Source organism: Nicotiana attenuata, unplaced genomic scaffold, assembly GCF_001879085.1.
Source record: "Nicotiana attenuata strain UT unplaced genomic scaffold, NIATTr2, whole genome shotgun sequence".
Classification (NCBI taxonomy): Eukaryota; Viridiplantae; Streptophyta; class Magnoliopsida; order Solanales; family Solanaceae; genus Nicotiana; species Nicotiana attenuata.
In genome coordinates this window covers 132,771-140,878 of record NW_017672401.1, presented here as the reverse complement: position 1 = coordinate 140,878, position 8,108 = coordinate 132,771, and positions in this window count along the sequence as shown.

Sequence of the window (8,108 nt, the reverse complement as noted above, 5' to 3'; positions counted from 1 at the left end):
CCCAAAACCCGAAAACTCACGGGAACACAAGCTAACAGAAAGTAATACACGGCTCTAACTCCAGAATGTCTAAAGCAAAAGTACGAAAGGAAAAGCTAACTGCTAAAGCTAGAATAAGATAGAGACTCCTGGTCTGCGGACGCGGCAGATGTACCTCGAAGTCTCTGCTATATCTCTCCGCCTCGAGAGTGATACGCCTGAGATGAAGTACCTGGATCTGCACATGAAAAACATGCGCAGAAGGGGCATGAGTACACCACAGCGGTACTCAGTAAGTGCCAAGCCTAACCTCGGTTGGGTAGTGACGAGGAAGGTCAGGGCCCTACTGAGAATAGGCATAATAATAAATCTTGCACCAGCATGAAATAAACGGTAGTAATGAGTACAGCTATGAAGTAAGACAGGTTATACAAGGCAACAATTTAACACTCAGAGAATAAGATAACACAGAGTAAAACAACTCAATGTCAATACCAACAACGAGGATCTCCCAGGATACCGTCCTGTAGTCCATTTCATCAACTGTCCAAGGAGCTCCCGGGATACCGTCCCGTAGTCCATCATATGAGTATGTCCGAAGGATCTCCCGGGATACCGTCCCGTAGTCCAACTATTAATGTGCAGGGGGATCTATCGGGAATCTAACCCGCAGTCCCAAAGTAAATGTGCAGGAGGATATATCGGGAATCTAACCCGTAGTCCCAAAGTAAACAAACAAGGGGGGAGCTACCGGAATCCCGCATCCGTAGTCCCGATGTAAATACGTAGTCACAACACGAAGATATTCAGAAATGAAGCTCAAAAATACAAGGCAACAGGTAGTTCTAGCCTAACATGCTTCACGTAGTGCAAACAAGGCAACTTGAGCAAATAGACAATTTAGAACAACTAAGCATGCTTTTCTAGGTAACACAGCCTATAATTGCAAATAAAATGAAGCAGATAAGAAAGAAACTCAGTCTAAATATTTAAAGTAAAACCGGATTTTTCAACAATTAGCTCAAGTACGGGCTCGTCACCTCACGTACAAGGCATCCAATTACCAAATATCATATCCTAAGGGGAAAGGTCCCCCACACAAGGTTAGACAAGCCACTTACCTCGAACCGGCTCAAACTCAACTAGAAACCACGCCTTTCCCACGAGTATCCGACTCCAAATGGCTCAAATCTATTCAATTCAATTACATATCGTAAATAACATCTCAAGCAACTGATTCTACTATTTGATTTAAAGCTAAGACGCAAATTTAGGTAAAATGACCAAAATGCCCCTCTGGCCAATGTCTCGGAATCGGATAAATTTTAAATTTTCGGGACCCTCGTACTCTCACAAGTGTATACATAACAAGAACACTGAAATCGGAGTCCAAATGACCCCTCAAATCCTCAATTAAAGGTCTAAGAACTTTTCCCCCGATTCTACCAAAATTTCGAAATTAAATGATGAGATTAACTAAAGATTGATGGAACATAACTAGAAAGGATCAAAGAAATGTTACCCAATGATCTCCTCTTCAAAACCCTCTAAAAATCGCCCTCTCCCGAGCTCCAATTTGATTTTTCTAACTTTTGAAACTAAACCCTCGAATTTCATATTTCAGTCCAGTGATTTCCGCTTCTGCGGTCAAGGGACCGCATCTGCGGTCCCGCTTCTGCGGAATTCATGCCGCTTCTGCGGTTTTAAATAATCAGCCCAGGGGCCGCATCTGCGATGATAATCTCGCAGGTGTGAAACCGCATCTGCGGTAAAACTTCCGCACCTGCAGAAAGCTGAGGGAGCACCAACGTCCGCTCCTGCGATGGCCAGGCCGCTTCTGCGAACCGCAGGTGCGGTTATGACAGGTACCAGAAAACTTCAGCAGCCCTTCAACTCCAAAAAACCTTCCGTCGACCATCCGAAATCATCCCGAGGCCCCCGGAACCTCAACCAAACCTACGGACACATCCCATAACATCATTCAAACTTGTACCAACCCTTAAACCACAATAAACAACGTCGGAAACTCGAATTAATCATTGATTTAAGCCTAAGAACTTCATATTCTAACAAAACACGCTTTCGATCAAAAACCTAACCAAACCTCGTCCAAATGACCTGAAATTTTACACACACATCCCAAATGACATGACGAAGCTACTGCAACTTCCGGAATTCCATTCCGACCCTCGGATCAAAATCTCACTATCGGACCGGAAACTTCACAAATTCAAACTTTGGCATTTCAAGCCTAAATGAGCTACGGACTTCCAAAAACACATTCCGAACACGCTCCCAACCCCGAAATCACCTAACGAAGCTAACGGAACCATCAGATTTCTGTTCCGAGGCCATCTTCACACCGTTCTGACTATGGACCATTTTCCAACACTTAAGCTCTCATTTAGGGACTAAGTGTCCCAAAACTCTCCGAAACTCAAAATCGAACATCCCGGCAATTCAAATTGGCATAAATAGACTTGGGAAAAGCAGTTAATAGGGGATCAGGGTGTTAATTCTTAAGACAACCGGCCGGGTCGTCACAATGACTCAGGGACACTAATGCCTACTAATGGAGATCATGATGTATTTTCAGCAGCTAACTTTGCAGGTAATAATAGTGGAGGAAACTATGGGGAGAAAAGTCAGCCTAAGCTTCATCAAGAAACCACACCTCACTTAGAACCATATTTTACTCTAGAACAGTATCAACAAATCCTACATATGCTTGGTAAAATAAATATAGAAACAACAAGCTCTGCTCAACCAGCAGCAGCAGGTATATTTGCTTTTCTATCCAGTATAGTTGATGATAGGTGGATAATTGATCAGGAGCTACTAACCATATGGTAAGAAATTCTAAGTTGTTGACTAAGTTAGACAAGGAGTCTGGTTTGAAATGTGGTAAGGTTCATCTTCCAAATGGGAATGCAGTATCAATATCAAACACAGGAACATCTATCATTTTCAGAAACCAGGATATACAGAATGTGTTACACATTCCTAACTTCAAGTTTAATCTTTTTTCTGTATCAAAGCTGACAAAGGAACTGAAGTGTTGTGCTGCATTCTTTCCTGATTTTTGCCTGTTCCAGGACCTCTTCAGTGGGCAGATGAGGGGGATTGGTAGAGAAGATTGTGGACTGTACTATCTAAAATCATCTCTAACTCCTACAGCACTAGAGGTTGATAGTAAAGAGAAGTGCTACTCTGTGTTTACTAATGTCCCACAGTCTGTATGGCATAATAGATTAGGCCATGCTCCTTTGGATATGCTCAGGAAACTAGAGTTTTTAAAACACTGTAAACTGGATAAGAATCATCACTGCCCTATATGTCCTCTACGGAAACAGTCTAAACTTCCATTTCCTATTAGCACCACTCTTTCAAATAAGCCTTTCCAGCTTATGCATGGGGATGTATGGGGTCTTTACAGAGTACCTACACATGATGGGAAGAGATACTTTCTAACACTTGTGGATGATTTCTCTAGGTATACTTGGATTTTTTTGTTGAACAATAAAGCTGAAACTTTTGTCATTTTGAAGCAGTTTTTTTGCCCTGGCAAAGAATAGGTTTAATTCTTCTGTTCAAACATTAAGAACAGACAATGGCTCTGAGTTTTTTTAATTCCCAGATGGATGAACTGATCAAAGAAAATGGCATTGTGCATCAAAGCTCTTGTGTTTATACACCTCAGCAAAATGGTGTAGTGGAGAGGAAACATAGATCTATTCTCAATGTGGCTAGATCCTTAAGATTTCAAGGTGTTGTGCCTCTGAAGTTTTGGGGAGAGTGTGTTGATACTGCTGTCTATCTGCTTAACAGACTACCTTCTGCCACCCTACATCATAAATCTCCTTTTCAAATGTTGTACTCACACCCTCCTAACCTTGATCATCTAAAAACCTTTGGTTGCCTTGCCTATGCCTCAAACCCAAACATCACTGAGAAGATGTCACCTAGAGCCATTTCTGCTGCCTTAACGGGGTATTCCTCTACTCAAAAGGGATACAAAGATCTACATGGTAGATCACTCTTTGTAAGTAGGAATGTAGTTTTCAGAGAAGACTTGTTTCCTTTTAAACACTTTACCCCTTGTACTCTACCCTTATTTCTAGTACTAGAGCCTATTCCTGACATTGACACTCCAAGGATCAGTCCCAATGCCTCTTCTACTAAAACACACCATCTTCCCCAATCACAAGATTAATTAACTCCAGAAACTCATTTGACTGAACCTCCTTCTATCAGTATAACACCCTCACCTAGCAATGTCATTCTAGCAGAACTTTCCAAAAATTTACCTTCTTCTACTGAACCTTCTTCTCAGCTTGAGCCTCTCAGAAAGTCCACTAGATCTGTAAAGCAACCTCTTTGGTTGCAAGACTTTATCAGCACAAAAAAAATCTAGTTGTGCCTATCCTCTCTCTTCCTATATCAGCTATAATCAACTAGCCTTACCATATAAGATAGCCTTAAACTCCTACTCATCCATTGTTGAGCCTACTAGCTATAGGGAAGCAACTTCAGATCCAAAGTGGATTGAAGCCATGAAACTAGAGATTGCAGCACTAGAAGACAACAACACCTGGACTGTTGTTGATCTTCCTAAGGGTAAAGCAGCAATTGGATGCAAATGGGTCTTCAAAGTCAAGTATAGGTCATCAGGAGAAGTAGAGAGGTACAAGGCACGACTAGTAGCCAAGGGTTATAGTCAACAAGCTGGGTTGGACTACAAAGAAGCATTTTCACCAGTTGCCAAAATGGTTACTGTTCGATCAGTGATAGTTGTGGCAGCCTCAAAGCATTGGTTCATCTATCAAGTGGATGTACACAATGCTTTCTTGCACGAAGATCTTTTGGATGAGGTTTACATGACTATTCCAGAAGGGTTTGCTAGACAGGGGGAGACCAATCAAGTCTGCAAACTCCAGAAACCATTGTATGGCCTAAAACAAGCACCAAGTCAGTGGAACCTAAAACTCACTGAAGCTCTGCAGCAGCTTGGCTTTGTCCAGAGTCATTTTGACACTCACTCTGCACACAGTATCAAGGAAGTGATATAGTTGTGATCTTTATATATGTAGATGATCTAATCATCACAGGAAGTAACAATGATCTCTTGAAAAAAACCAGGTGTGATCTTCAGAAAAAGTTCAAAATGAAAGACCTAGGTGAATTGAAGTTCTTCTTAGGTATTGAATTTGTAAGATCAAGCAAGGGCATACATATGTGCCAAAGAAAGTACTCATTGGAGCTTATTTCTGAGCTTGGCCTATGAGGAGCTAAAATTGTTGAAACTCCACTTGACTGTAATAAGAAGCTTACTTCAATAGAGTTTGACAAAGCATTCAACAAAGATGCAACTCATAAAGATCCAATACTAGAAGATGCTGGAGAGTATCAAAGATTGGTAGGGAGACTTCTATATTTGACCATGACTAGGCCAGATATCTCATTTGGAGTACAGGTGCTAAGTCAGTATATCCATGCTCCAAAACAATCCCACATGGAGGCTGCCCTAAGGATTGTTAGATATCTGAAAGCTTCACCAGGCCTGGGACTCTTAATGCCATCAGCTGAAACTAGACAGCTACAAGCCTTCTGTGACTCTGATTGGGGCTCATTCCGACAGACCAGAAGATCTGTTACTGGCTACCTAGTGAAATTTGGAGAAGCTTTGGTGTCTTGGAAATCTAAGAAGCAGGAAACTGTAGCCAGAAGTTCAACTGAAGCTGAGTTTAGAAGCATGGCATCATGTGCAGCTGAAGTTGCTTGGTTAATAGGGCTGTTCAAGGAACTGGGAGTTGAGGTGCAACAGCCTGTTGACCTGTTTTGTGATAGCAAAGCTGCCATTCAAATAGCAGCAAATCCAATATTCCATGAAAGAACTAAACATATCGACATTGACTGTCATTTTGTAAGGGAAAAACTAAGTCAAGGAACAATCAAAACTCATCACCTCTCAACAAAGGATCAGCTGGCAGATCTACTGACTAAAAGCCTTGGAAAGACGCAACATGAAGTTCTGTTGAATCAGCTTGGAGTCAAGAATATATTCACAGCATCAGCTTAAGGGGGAGTGTTGAGAGTATAAGCAGATAGTGGTTATATATTTGATAAGTGGCTAGTTAGTAAATGTAGTGGCTATGGCTATTTATGTAAAACTAGTAAGTTAGGAGATGTTAGTTAGAATACTGTATATATACATGACTATGTATAGTGTTAACAGATGCAGAACAAATGAGAAGAAGTTATTTTTCTCTCCAAGTTTTCTTCTGCTCGTGCTTCTTCTTCAATCTCTCTTTACCTTGATAAACTTGACAACACATACAATATTTATGAGTACTCACTGAATCCAAATAAAATTGTACAAAAAAGTATTCGATATATATATAAAAGTATGTTAGTGTTACCCAGGGGTGGATTTACATGGACCCAAGCGGTGTCACGGGACACCGCTTCGTCGAAATTTTTTACAATTTATATATATAAAAATAATAAGTAAAACAGAAATACAAGATAAAACCATTAAAAGTGACACCATTTGCAACAAAATAGCTTAGTAGTCCGATGGTTGACAACTTCATGTTTGTTATGAGAGGTCTTGGGTTCGAACTCCCATAGCTCTAGAAAATTTTTTTGACTGTTACGGACCTCGGTTATGAAAAATCATGCGCCACTGGTGTTACCTAGAACTTGTATGCTGTATTGTAAAAATCTTATCCCTTAGAAAGTGAGATTGTGCATATACTTAGATTTACAGCTAGTTTGTGGATCTAAATCCAATTCTTTAAAACGATGGGACTGTGTAGTGATTAGAGCTATTTTTAGGGCATATAATGGTATTGATAAAGTTAAAAATGGATAAAAAATCTTAATTGGTTGCCAGGTAAAAAATAAAAAAATCATTTTTTTATTGTGATAAGTGATGTTTCCATAGAGCATATCGTGTAAAAATCTCTTAATTTAAACCAGTGAAAACCCACCTTCCAGTCCGTGGATTATGCCCGATATTATTTTATAACTCAAAATAAAGTACATACAAAAATAAAAAGCCACCCCATATTTAAACCTAGCTTAATTATTAGGGTTATTCTAATGAACCCTTAGACCTGAATATAGTATTAGAGCAGTTTCAATGGCAAAGAAAGTAGAGGCTTTAAGCTCCACGAAAGCTTCTCCAATTGTCTATTTCTACGGTTATATTTATACAAAAGATGCAGATGTGTGGTATCGCTTTGATATTGAGTCGTTATGTTTAGAGTCTCGTATCGACACTAATAAACCTAAAACTCAATGCCGAACATGTTATGCTATGACTCAACACCAAAATCCTAGGCCAAATACATATACAAACCATTAAACTTGACCAAATTTTTTGTTTTGGCACTTTAACTCAATCTTGATCCATTTTGACCCTCCAACCTCATTTCTTTTGTTCCACTTTGACACAAAAATATTTCTCTCAGGTAAAAATGCAGCGCATGCAAATACCCAGCTGCTACCCCCACTCCCACCCCACTGCCCCCCCCTCCCCCTGCAATTTTCTTTTTTTACTTTTTTTTGTAATTTCAAATTATTATCTTTTTCGTTTTTTCTACCCACATCCCGGGGAATAAATATTTTTTATATATATTTTCAGTAATAACTACGGGTTCAACTGAACCCATAACTTTTGATGCGGAGTAAAATTTTGTATGTAAAAATTTATTAAAATTTAAAAAATATATATATAAACCCATAACATTTAAAAATATAATAGGTTCTTTTGTTCCACTTTGACACAAAATTTTTTATCCCAGGTAAAAATGCAGCGGGGACAAATACCCAGCTGCTACCCCACCCCAACCTATTTCCCCCCAGCCCCCGCAATTTTTTTTTTGTAATTTCAAATTATTCTTTTTTCGTTTTTTCTGCCCTCTCCAGTGGAAAAAATATATTTTATATATATTTTTAGTAATAACTACTGGTTCAACTGAACCCATAATTTCGATGCGGAGTAAAGATTGTATCTAAAAATTCATTAAAATTGTAAAAATAATAGATATAAACCCATAACTTTAAAAATATAATGGGTTCAATGTTAAAAACATTAAAATTGAATCCATATGATTTAAATTCTG